General features: G+C 43.3%; 1 long non-coding RNA gene across 1 annotated transcript in view; it reads left to right on the top strand.

Annotated features, from left to right (window-relative positions):
* LOC130362848 (uncharacterized) overlaps positions 1 to 13,732 on the top strand; it is a 52,961-nt gene that overhangs the window by 15,215 nt on the left and 24,014 nt on the right. The window contains exons 2-3 of the long non-coding RNA XR_008891593.1: positions 13,233 to 13,299; positions 13,377 to 13,466. This is a non-coding gene — a long non-coding RNA (uncharacterized LOC130362848). The remainder of the gene's footprint in view (positions 1 to 13,232; positions 13,300 to 13,376; positions 13,467 to 13,732) is intronic.

Here is a 13,732-nt window from a genome sequence, read left to right as displayed (position 1 = left end):
CCTCTCCCACAATAGTAGGCAGCTCCCTCTCATACAATAGTAGGCAGCTCCCTCCCCCACAATAGTATGCAGCTCCCCCCACATTAGTAGGCAACTCCCTCCACAGACATACAACTTCCAGCCATATAGAGTGTATGGCTGGAGGCTGTATGTCTGGGTACTGCCCCCACAGTGTTCCGGTCACGGCTCCTCCAGCCCGGGGTCACAATCTACTGCTATGGCCTATGGACCATCTACTGGGCACAATCTACTGCTTTGGCCTATGGACCATAGCAGCAATCCCGGGACCGGAGGAGCGGTGATCGGAACACTGTAGATGACGCGCCGCCGGTCACTCACCAGGCCCCGGCCGGCGCTCGTCCTCCTGCGCCTCTATGGTTGTAAGCACGGGACATCACGAAGGACACACCAGAGCCCGCACACCAACGCCAAGGTTTCTCAAAATGGCGCGGGACTTACGCTAATCCTACCTGTGCGTGATAAGCAAAACAGGGGCCAGTGGGCAATTACAGCAGCATTCAGTCGACTCACAACCTCCTCCCAGATACCCTCCAGCGTGACTGAGCACACATGCAATGGGAGGAGGGAGGCAAGTTGCAAGCCCCACCTGAGTTGGCTAATATGGGTGCATGGTCTCACAGGTGCTACCTGAATGCTGCCTTGAAGATATTCAAGGCACATTAATTATGGAGTTTACACACCTCCAAGTATAAAATTTTAACAAACAACAAAAAATGTGGTCTCAAAGGGCTGGAGGTGCTCAACCCCAAATGCGGTTGTGCATTTATACTGGGGGAGCAGATCCTACCCTTGTAGTCCGTTGCTATGGGCGATCCCCAGCACAAAAATGCATACAATGGAGAATGCCTGCAGCGGACTACAAGTGCCACAATAGAATCCTACACCAGTAATAACTGGCTTTTTCAAGAGTGTGAGGTTATTACTGGCGAAACGTTGAGTCAGAGGATAATTGATTTTAGCTCAATCCCGGTCTTTGAAATTGGGTGGACCACAGAGATACGTGATGCTAAGTCTGTAGACAGCATCAGAGCAGAATACTGCAAACACATCTCTGTGGTCATAACATCTAAGCATAGCATGCTACTAAACTGAAATTAGCAAATAAGGGATTGTAATTTTAATCACACACAGCTACCTGATGGCAAATGAGCACCTTTAATTATTATTTGGAAATATTAAAAGTTAAGTTTTAGACCGGAGAGTCTTCATTCAGGGTTTTCCCTGAGGGGACTAACATCCCCAAGGTTGTTTATATAGCTCTAGTAGCCCATAGATCCTCCTGGGGGTATTTTTGTTAGCTATGGACAAGAGATGACTGATGGACAAGGCTGCATGAGCAGACACACCAATCACCTTTGACCACCACAAGGGTGGGGACACGCCCCCTCCCACCACACACTAATCATCTCCCCCTACCACAAGGAGGGACACGCCCCCTTCCCTTGAGAGGATTTCTAACAATGTGAGCTAATGCAGAGAGGTATTTTTATAATAAATATAGGTGATAGAGGCATAAAAATTATATGTACATGGTCAGAATTAGGTACTGTGTAACATATTTTTATAATTTTTTGTGGGATATCATAGGTATTCTTTGAAGGGGAACACCGCCACTAGACATGTTATCCCCTAGCCAAAGGATAGTGGAAAACATGCCTAATCGCGGGGGTCCAGCTACTGGGGACCCCTATGATCTCTGCCGCGACACCCCAGTCATCTGGTGCACTGAGCGAACTTCGCTCCATGCTGGGTGACTGGCGACCACACCCCGCATTCATGTCAATAAGAGCAGGCGTGATGGCTGTGCATTAGCCGCCACGCCCCATAAACATGAATGGGGGGGGGGGGCATGACCAGGCTTCCGTGTTCATGAACACCGCAGCACTGGCCTGGAGATCGCGATCAGGCATGTTATCCCCTATTCTTAGGATAGGGGATAACATGTTTAGGGGTGGAGTACCCCTTTAAACAAAGAAGATAAAAAGGAAAACATGCCACAATCATAAATGTGTATATCTTTATTAAATACAAAAACAAATACAGAACAATAAAGAAATCAATTGAGGGCTGTGCCTTCGATTGGTACATTTGTGGGGGCTCACTGTAGCCACCTTATTAGTTTGGTTGTCCTCCATCCCCTGTTTAGGCCTAGTGTTAACCTGTGGGAGCCCCTCCTCTGTTATTTCCTATAGTGGACACCACTCCTTCTTCCTTATGTTGTTTCAAGGCATGTCATTGTTTCTTTGGTTGCCTTTATTTGTTCTCAGGATTTGTACTGCATTTTCTCATGGGCCCTTGTCTGTTTTTACAGGCCTACCAAGGTTATTATAACTCCTTATTCAAAACATCACATATACACAAAAGTGGTACCGTTAAAAACTACAGGCCAAGGCCCAAACACTGAGCCCTCATAAAACCCAGTATATAAAAAAATAAGAAAGTTATAGGGGTCACCAGAGAGTCATCAGTACAAAACAGCAACATGCAGCACTTAAAGGGGTTTTCTGCCCTTAGACATTTTATCCCCTAGACAAAGGATAGGGGACAAGATGTCTGATAGTGGTGGTCCCACCACTGGGACCCCCTGGGATCTCCTAGCAGCACCCGACATTCTGTGCCGGGTGCTGCTCCTGAGATGGAGATGTGAGTCATGCCACGCCCCCTCATGAAGTCACGCCATGCCCCCTCCATTTATATCTAAGGGAGGGAGCATGGCATGACGTCACGAGGGGCATGGTGTGATGTCATGTCTCGGGAGAAGCACCCGACACAGAATGACAGGTGCTGCACAGAGATTGCGGGAGTCCCAGCTGCAGGACCACAATGATGAAACATCTTATCCCCTATTCTATGGATGGGGGATAAGATGTCTAAGGAAGGAGTACTCCTTTAACACAGTTATTTCATAAATTTGACGCACGTCAGCATTTTCACAGCTGAAAATCGTTGACTGTAAAACCTGTCTACCAGAGACAATAATGAAAAGTTCCCCTCTGTGTTTAGACAATTCCACAGTTACCCCTCACTGTATAAATAATAAAAAAAAAAAAATATTTTAAAACTAGAACATTGACTTTGAAATAAACTGTGTACATGTTGATAATATAGAAGATAATATAGAAACATCAGAACATGGTATACACTGGAAAATTGGGTTCAGTAGTTGAATAATTTTCCCTCAGAGACATGACTCTCATTTCAAACTCATGTCAATGATTTTCGCATCAGTGATCATCCATATTCCCTCAAGAAAGCCGATCTCCAGGACTGCATGTCGCCATGACACCACCGCCGAGTGCAAAATACTCCAAATTAGAAATTACCTGCTAAATGTAATTGTATCTCATTAGTTAACAGTCCTCCATACACTGTTCTATAGGAAATCAAAGGTTGAAGATATGACATCTTTCCAACCAAATCTTCTCATCTTTTTTTTTTCTTTAAATTTTATTACATTTTCAACAAAACAAAAGCAATAGGCAAATCTTCTCATCTTAACGTATCCAAAATTGAAAATAAAGCAACTTTGCAAATAATCTTAATTACAATTAATATTATGCAAACATTTGCATTTCCATGGTAGCAGGCAACTGGCAAACTCCATGGGGGAGATTTATCAAAACCTGTCAAGAGGAAAAGTTGCCCATAGCAACCAATCAGATCGCTTCTTTCATTTTTTTTTAAAAGGCCTGTGAAAATGAAAGAAGCAATCTGATTGGTTGCTATGGGCAACTCAGCAACTTTTCCTCTAGACAGGTTTTGATAAATCTCCCCCCATGTACCCTGCAGCAATGCAGTACTTCCTTCCATCTGTACCCTACTCCAAGATTGCTGACTGTAGTCCTTTTGGCAAAAACAATAGGTGAAATGAAAGTCAGGTTGAGAAGTTATGTTGGCATTTATTAGGCTATGTTCACACCCCAAAATTTCTGCATGGAATTCTGCATGAATTTAAAGCCAATACACTTCAATAGGATTCTGTTTCCCATGCACACAGCCGGATTTCTGCTGCAGACTTTCCACTGCAGGAATTCCATTGAAGTGAATTAGCTGTAAGTACATGCAGAATTTTCCTGCAGATATCCATGCAGAATTCTGTACAGAAATTCTGGCTTGTGAACAAAGACTTAAAGGGGTACTCTGGTACTTTAGTTTTATGGTTATCTAGCGTGTTTGTAGCGAGTTTAGCACTTTTGTAATTCACGTTATACATCTGTCCACAGCATATATGTTTTTACTGACCTCTTTTCTGTGATTGAAGTCCAGCAGTTTTTCTGGTTGCTTTTGACTGTCGTCCACACCTGCGGCCATGTTTGTTCACTGTTGTGGACAAGACGTCAGTGCTACAGGCGTTGCTGTTTTTTTCTCCTGCAATGGTTTCGCCCCTTTTCCACACCCCTGTAATGATTATTCATTGAATTGTTGAGGGAGGATGGATTTCTCCTCCTGCTGTCAGCCAGCCCTGTGCCCGGCTCACAATAAACTGAATACCCTGTATCAGCACTATGGCTGACATGTAACCCCTTCCCCGCCATGGGGACCGTGCGCCCGGGGGAACTAATCATATTTGACCTGCGGGTGCTGCTCTTCTTCTCCCCCCCCCCCCCAAGGAATTGTCATCCGCAGTGCGCTGTCCCTACATTAGGGTACTAATCATATGTGACTCACCAGTGCTGCTCTGCTTCCTGCCCTTCCGCCCCCTCCCCCCCCCAAAGCAATGTCCCCGCAAGGGTTAAAGGACATCTGTACTGATGAATTTTACATATTCCTGTGCCCGGGCTGCAAAAATTAACAAAATAAACTTTGACTCACCTTCCTGCATTCCCCCGTTGCTACAGGAACAGCCTCATAATCCTGTTGCTGCTCCTGGGGACGGGAACGTCACAGAGCCGTCAGCGTATCACTGGCCGCAGCGGGATATCGCTACGGCCGGTGATACACTGACGCTGATAGGCTGATTACATGACAGTGCTCATTACATGACAGTGCGCTCAGCCTATCACCGGCCGAGGCGGGACATCACTGCGGCCGGTGATACCCTGACTGCTCTGTGATGTTCCCGTCCCCAGGAAGGATTGCGGCGTGGCAATCTTATTTTTGCAGCCTGGGCACAGGAATATGTAAAATTCATCAGCACAGATGTCCTTTAACCCTTGCGAGGACATCGCTTTGAGGGGGGGAGAGGGGGGGGAGGCAGGAAGTAGAGCAGCGTCCGCGGGTCACATATGATTAGTTCCCTAATGTGGGGACAGCGCCCTGCGGATGACAATTCATTGGAGGGGGGGGGGAGAAGGTGAGCAGCGCCCGCGGGACACATATGATCAGTTCGCCCCGCTGACAATTCATTCCCTGATGTGGGGACTGTGGGGGAGAAGCTGACAGTGAGGGTGGGAGGACTATACTAATGAGCAGGGCAGGGAAAGGGAGTGCTAAAGGGGAAAGAAAAAAAAAGCTGCCCACAAACAGCGCTGGGCAGCAACACAAGACAAGTTAGGCAGGGCACTGAAAGAGGAGACAGGCTACAAGGCATGCTGGGAGCTGTAGTTTCTAAAACAAAGTAGAGTCAATGGGGGGACATTTATCATTAGCTTTACGCCACTTCAATGTTCTAAATGTCCCTGCATTTTTTTTGCGCAATTTTCAGTAGAACATCTTTCAAAGTTGTCTACTGTTTGGTGCACAGTACCCCACTTTTTGCAGTGGAGCTGTATTTATTATTTGCTCAAATCAGATTTAGAAGAATTTAGAAGAAATTTTTTAGCAACTGTGCAAACAATAAACTAAGCAAACAGGGGTAAATCTTTACTACCTTACACCAACATTGATAAATGTCCCCCAATGAGCATGGGGGGTAGTAACAATAAAATAATTATGTGCCATTAGAGAGATTGAGGCCACTTTTAGGGTGTAACTTTTCCTTGAATTCAATGTCTGACTGCAATAAGAAGCCTTAGAAAATGACTGGGGATTCAAGCCAAGAAGAGAGATTACTTGTCTTTAGCTGTGTCAGGGTTATTGACCATTTCTTAGAACAGAGGGTGATGGCAGATACTGACTTGAAGGGAAAGGTACCTTCAAAAGGTTGCATCAGTGAGTTGTTTTGCATATCCTTGTTTCCAGAATTCACAATGGAACATGAATGGCCAATAAGTCTCTCCACATCTTTATGATGTCCTCCTCAAGGGAAATTAATATACTTGGCTATGAGTAGATTAAGTTTTAAGTGACTCTTAGACATCCTTGGAGAAACTGCTTTGAGGCAATTACAGACATTTGTCAGTCCATAGGGAGGTAGACAAGGCTCATACTTCATCTCTGACTTCATCTATGACTGTAACGCATAGATGGCTCATGTGTAATAACACATTTACTATAGAAAAAGGGAAATATCAGGCTTTTAAATTCTATTTAATAAATTATTCATACAATGTATATGATATATAACATTTTATCTTCTCATTTTGAAATTGGTACAGTTCTACATTTCAACCCAATCTGACTCTATCTCCACAGCCATACAGGTCCAGAGTGGACAGTTAGACCTGATTACAATTACCCAGGGGTCAAGTCCTGGAAAAAAAAGTGTGGGAACTCACCCAAGATTTTCACTTAAAGGGGTACTCCAAAGGATAGGGGATAAGATGTCTGATCGTGGGGGCCCCACTGCTGGGGACCCCCGCTTTCTCCCTGCTGCACCTGGTGTTCATTTAGAGTGTTTGGTGACGCACCGAAGGCTCGTGACATCACTGCCCCTCAATGCAAGTCTATGCGATGGGGCGTGATGGCCGTCAGCAGCGGGACCCCGGCGATCTGACATCTTATCCCCTATCCTTTGAAAAGGGGATAAGATGTCTAGGGGCGGAATACCCCTTTAAGGTCAGAGTACAACTACTACCTATGTACCCTATCACTGTTATCTGTGTGCTCGGGCAAAAAGACTTTTATAAGATACAGACTCATCTATAGATCTGCCCATATTAAGCCTTAACATTTCAATAATATTGTTAAATGGGGATAGAAAATACATCATTTTATTGACTTGTGCAACCTATGCTAAATGTTTTTCATTCTTTAATATAAAAATCCAAGACTTTTATTTAGTTTATTGTTTTTCTGTAGATCTGGGTCTTAATAACTGTCAGACACCTTTACTCGCCTGGTTTTAATTCCCATTGAAAACTCCCCAACTAAAATTATTCAAGTGCTCACAATCAGCTCCAGATGCTCTCAACACTAAAAATGTCTTAACTTTAACAAACATGAAATGACAATAAGGTAAAAAAAATAAAAAAAAATAGAACATTAACAAAAGTCAAATTCACATAAAATAAATGTCAGTATAATAACATCCATAATGTTCTTTTATTAGCAAACTGTATTTTGTATATGGTATATACCTAATGTCTGGGTGTGCCTACATAAAATATATCAACTGTCTTTAAAAAATATATATTTTACCATTTTAAGTAACAGCCAATAATAATAATGTTTTTATGGTTTGTATCATTTTTTATTATATATTTTTTACTTCTTAAATAATAATGACCACCTTTCACGTCTGGGCAGGGAATAAGTGTAGCCCTGAACTCACCCACAGCCTCTATCCCTGCCTACTTACGTACCAGCCCTAGGCAGTGGGTCCTTATCCACGGTGCATCCCATGTAAGTGATGGCCATCACAGTCAACACAATAAACAGACACAGGTCAGGAACAGTTTGGTGGCACACAAACTAACAGAAAAATACTTAACAAACACAAAATAAAGTCAAAGTCAACTAGCTGAGTCCGTAACAGGAAATGTCGAGGTACCAAGAAGCTAACATGAAAGAGAAGTCAGAAAGCCAAGCTGAGATCAAATAACAAATATCAGGAATCACAGAATAAACAATGCTAGCTACTGGAGTCAAGCTCTTTCACAGGCAAAGCCTGGATGTGAAAGGCATCTATAAATACACCAGTGTGTCTGCAGGAGGACTCTGATAGGCGGACACTAATCAACACCCAGAAGCACAGGGACGTAGTCCTAGCAACGAAAATAAACAAAAGAACTTTCAGGGCAGATTAACCCTTTCATGTTATGGATCCCCCCGCTGTCTCCTTTCTTCTTAGGATATACTATATTTGTCCATCAATGTTTTTTGTCAGGTGTTTGGTAATTACAAACTTGTGTATTGGTGATGAAAGCATCTAGGACTCAGAAATGTGTTGATAGTCTTTACATTGTAGTGTGGATCGACTGTAACATTGCCATTGGATTTTTGCTTTAATTGGCCCTGGATATATCTTTTTTTTTTTTTTTTTTAAGTTTGATCTCGTTGTTGTACACAATTGCCCATTATGCCACAATAGTCTATCATGATACAATCTTGATGGGAGTTTGACTACGCACCCCTTTACCCAGTTGCAGTCACTTGACTGGTTTCCAGGTACAGTTATGTGTCCTTATCTGGCTATACTTGAGACCGCAGCTCAACCCCCTTCATTCTGCTCATCATGAGGGTCCTGGGGGTCATGCCCCTACTGACCACACTTTGAGGGCTTATTCCAAAGATAGGACATTAATCTGCGATCCACATTATGCAATTGAAATTGCTTGTTTTAAAATGTTGTCCAGGCAAAAGCTAGATTTGCTCCCAGGTTGGAAGTTGTATTTAAATAATTAACAGTCTGGAGGAGATTTATCATAACCAGTCCAGAGAAAAAGTTGCTGAGTTGCCCATAGCAACCAATCAGATTGCTTCTTTCATTTTTGAAAATGCCTCTGAAAAATGAAAGAAGCAATCTGATTGGTTGCTATGGGCAATTCTGTATCTTTTCCTCTATACTCATTTCCTTACTGGAAAACCAGAGTATACCAGGAGACTGGACAGGACCTCACAGCAAGTCTGCAGAACCGATATCTACAGTACAGTGAGCACTGAGTGCTACACCCTTTACTCCCTGCAATTATTAGAATTTAGGCCATCAGTTAATGACGGGGGGGTCCCAGCAGTTGAACCCCCCCCCCCCCCCCCCACCGCAATCAGACACTCATCCCCTATCCTGTGGGATAGGGGATGAATTTCTTACTGTTGGACATCTTCTTTAAATTAGATCTACACTCCTTTGTTATTGTGGGAAATTATCAATAAAGGATCAGAGGGCAATATAAATATAATTGAGCATGATTACTGTATATGACATGTAATGCATGGTAAGCAGCTAGGTGCCCTTATAGTGTAATATAACATTCAATTCATTGGCCTCGATATACCCAAGACATCTCATCTACTTGGGGTTTCTACAGAATTTGGGCTAGATCTCCCCATGTAGCTCTTCTCATGATTTTGTCTCATGTGTGATAAGGGAAAATAGGAAAATAAGAGCTTGCGCCCCTATGGCACAATAAATGTAAATGAGTAGGATAGAATGGGTTTATTACATCCTCTGTTTTCTTGAATACTTTATCAAAGGCTTTCAATGAAGGACCTGTATACAATACGAAAAGAACCAAAGCAGTGGGGCAACATGACTGGGCTGCTGGGGTCACTATGTCTGTGGGGGGCCTTCTACTACTATATATGGGGGCAGAGAGGAGATGGGGAGTACAACTACATGGGGGGCACAGAGGGCCTAAAATTATATATGGGGGCAGTTTAGGGCCTACAACAATAGATTGGGGAAGAATGGGGTCCAACAACTATATATCGAGGCAGTAGGGGCCTACAACTATTTAGGGGGCAATACGGGGGCCTACGAATATATGACCCCATCCTGTCCTGTTTTTATCTCAAGGAAATATGGTCAGCATTTATATAGTGCTAGGACCAAGTAAAACGTTTGTAGCCAACAAACCCTTATGTACAACAAAAAAAAGCTCAAAAAGCTCAGAAAAGCTCATCAGTCTATCACCAATGAAATACATAAATGATCTCTTTGAAATATCATAATCTAGTAAAGACAGCATTATAGTACTACATACTAGGGAATGTCTGGCAGATTGGTAATAGTATTCTCCATTATGGAGTTGCTATTGGGCTGACTATGTATGTCTCTCTTTGCTGCATTGTTTCGCTTAGAGGGAACATTGCTAACTGCCTAGTGCTCTAAAACTTTACGAGTGTTCCCTTTCCTAACCAGCATGGCGTGGTTAACAGAACTCTGGAAACACCTGCAGCATAGTTTAATGGCCAACATGAAACTAGATGTTTTTAATAGAAAAGATAAAATGTAAAACGTTGTAGATACAAAGAGCGAAAGAAGAAGGAGATCAAAAGTGAGGTCAAATGTATAATGCATTCTTGTAATCCAGTCTTGTGTGAGAAAGACCATATCTTTCCAGTTTTACAAACAAATGAGTATTGACGGCCCAAACCTATTAAAGTGCCTCTCCACCTGGGGATGAGATTTATACCATGACATCATTAGAATAACCCCCACTGAAGGCTCATTCATAGGATGTGTATAAAAGACTGTGTAAAATGTTCCATCTCTCTGAATGATCTACAACTGTGGACCTGCAGATGTTTCAGCATGTTGGCAGTCTGGGCATGCTGGGAGTTGAAGTTTTAAAACATGCCCAGTTTGAAGACCACTGATCAAGGATATGTGAGCGTTACATATTGTAGACAGAATGTTTTATTTGTTTACTTATTTTATGTATTATTATTATTATTATTATTATTATTATGAAAACCATGTAATGCTTAATTTTTCCCCTGGAGGTGCTGCAGGAAAGTTCTAGGCTTAATGCTTAGGGTCATTGGTCCACTTGCTGCGACTACCCATGCTTCACTGTAGGGATGGTTATATTATTGCCTGTTTTTTTCTAAACATAACGCTTAGAATTGAGGCCAGAAAGTTCAATCATGGTTTCATCAGATCAGAGAATCTTGTTTCTTACAGTCTGAGAGTTATTCAGGTGGTTTATTCATTTATTCACTCAGCCCAGATTGGTGGAGTGCTGCAGTAATAGTTTATCTTCTGAAAGTTTCTTCTAGCTGTGCACAGGATCTTTGAAGTTCAGCCAGAGTAAACCATGGGTCCTTCGTGATTTTCTTACCAAGGCCATTCTCCCCTGATTACTAAGTTTGGTGCGGTGGCCATCTCTAGGAAGAGTCCTGTATGTTCCAAACTTCTTCCATTAAGGAAGTATAGAGGTCTCTGTGCCCTTGGGAACTTTCAGTGCAGCAGAAATGTTTTGTATCCTTCTCCAGATCTGTGCCTCTGCACAATTCTGTCTCTGAGCTCCACAGGCGTTTCTTTCCAGCTCATGGCTTAGGTTTTGATATACATTGTCTGCCGTGAGATCTTATATAGACAGGGATGTGTCTTTCTAAATCCTGTCCAATCAGCTGAATTGACCACAGGTGACTCCAATCAAGGTGAAGAAACATCCCAGAGATCATCAAGAGAAACAGGAGGAGCCAGAGTGAAAGTGTTATAGCAAAGGGTCTGAATACTTATGTCCATGCTAATGTTTTTCCTTTTTAATAAATCTGAAGACATTTCTAAAATTTAGGTTTTTGGAGAATATTTTTTTTTATTTTGGAACAAGGCCTAAACATAACAAAACGTGAAAAAGGGTCTGAATATTTCCCAAATGTATTGTATATTTAAAGGGGTACTCTGATGACAACATCTTATCCCCTATCCAAAGGATAGGGGATTAGATGTCTAATGGCGGGGGTTTCGCCGCTGGGGACCCCACAATCTCTGCTGCATCCCTGTCATTCCGCGCAAGGAGCGAACTCCGCTCCGTGCCTGATGACTGGCGAAAACGGCCACCACGCCCCCTCCATTCATGTTTATGGGAGGAAGCGTGACAAGCCATCACACCCCCTCCCATAGCCATGTATGGAGGGGGCATGACATGGCGTCTCCAGTGGCAGTACCCTCACGATTAGACATCTTATCCCCTATCCTTTGGATAGGGGATAAGATTTTTTCAGTGGAGTACCCCTTTAAGGGTAAACCTATAGTTCAACCCAGATACATGTATGGCTCAGTCATACAAATTATTTGTCAATGTAAAAAATTTGATTTTTAAAAAAAAACTTTTAATATTGCGCTGAATTTACATTTAAGAAGACAGCAACTCTTTCCTCGTAATATAGGAATATATACCGTATTTTTCGCTGTATAAGACGCACTTTTTCTTCCCCAAAACTGGGGGGAAAAAGTCGGTGCGTCTTATACGGCGAATACACCCCTATGGCGGCGGTCCCTGCGGCCATCAATGGCCGGGACCCGCGGCTAATACAGGACATCACCGATCGCGGTGATGCCCTGTATTAACCCTTCAGACGCGGCGATCAAAGCTGACCGCCGCGTCTGAAGGGAAAGTGACACTAACCCGGCTGTTCAGTCGGGCTGTTCGGGACCGCCGCGATTTCACAGCGGCGATCCCAAACAGCCCGACTGAATAGCCAAGTTAGTGCTTACAGGACACCGGGGGGGACCTTACCTGCCTCCTCGGTGTCTTCTCCGTTCAGGGATCCCCTGTATGGCCGGCGCTCTCCTTCCCCGTCATCACGTCGTCGCGTACGTGCGTCGGCGTGCGTAACGACGTGATGGCGGCGACGGAGAGCGAGGATACCCGGCCGGCAGCAGAGACGTTCCGGAGCGACGGGGACACGGCGAGAGCGATGGAGCGACATCCAGGGCAGCGGTGACGGGTCCGGAGCGGCGGGGACACGTGAGTATTACCTCCTATGCAGTGGTCTTCAATCTGCGGACCTCCAGATGTTGCAAAACTACAACTCCCAGCATGCCCGGACAGCCAACGGCTGTCCGGGCATGCTGGGAGTTGTAGTTTTGCAACATCTGGAGGTCCGCAGGTTGAAGACCACTATTGGGTTCAAAATCTTTAATTTTTTAGATTTTGCACCCAAAAATAGGGTGCGTCTTATACGCCGGTGCGTCCTATAGGGCAAAAAATACGGTATGTCATAGTATCATTTAACTGAAAACACTTAATATATCCTTAGATTCTCTATTTTCGAAGAAAGGAAATCAATGTAAGCAATTTGTAGTGTCACAAAGCTTTACCCTTCATGTTATACAAAGCAGGTTGTAGTGTGCGCTGCTGCTGCTCTCCCTCATCGTGGGTTCACTTCTACACAGGTTGTACTTTTGTGTTTGAAATTAATAAATGAAACCTGTTACCTTTTTATTGGAAAATTAAAGATGAAACCTTGTATAATCTCTACATATTGTTCTTTTCTTTGAGCATTGAGCAACATCTGCAGTGATGTAGTGCACAGAAGAAGCTGGAGACATACCAGATGGCACTAAAGGTAACAACACTACATCTTCTTAAGTATCCGAACAATGAGGAATTAAACCTTATCTACTAAGTCTATATTTATTGCAGCTTTCATCACCAGTTGAATGACCTCCGGTGCAAGTCATCAGCCGAATACACCATCTTGTTTGAATGTAAAACATTTTTGCAAGCTAAGAAGTATGTAGAGTTTTATTTTTATCTTGTCTGTAAAGTTCATTTGTTGATTACTATGCTACAACATATATTGTTACTTTATATACCTTAGGTTGTAATATGTATGTATATTATATTCCTATTATGGTTGCTGTTGTATATCACATGACCAGGGTTCAGCCGGCCCACCAAAATACCAGTGGATGTTCCAACAGGCACAGGTTCTGTCCCAAATTCAGGCGGAATGCGAGCCCATTTTAAAGCAATATTCCTCTGCTCAGCGTTTGGAA

The sequence above is a fragment of the Hyla sarda genome, chromosome 3 (assembly GCF_029499605.1).
Source record: "Hyla sarda isolate aHylSar1 chromosome 3, aHylSar1.hap1, whole genome shotgun sequence".
NCBI classification, from domain to species: Eukaryota; Metazoa; Chordata; class Amphibia; order Anura; family Hylidae; genus Hyla; species Hyla sarda.
This window is presented reverse-complemented; position numbering and strand designations above follow the sequence as displayed.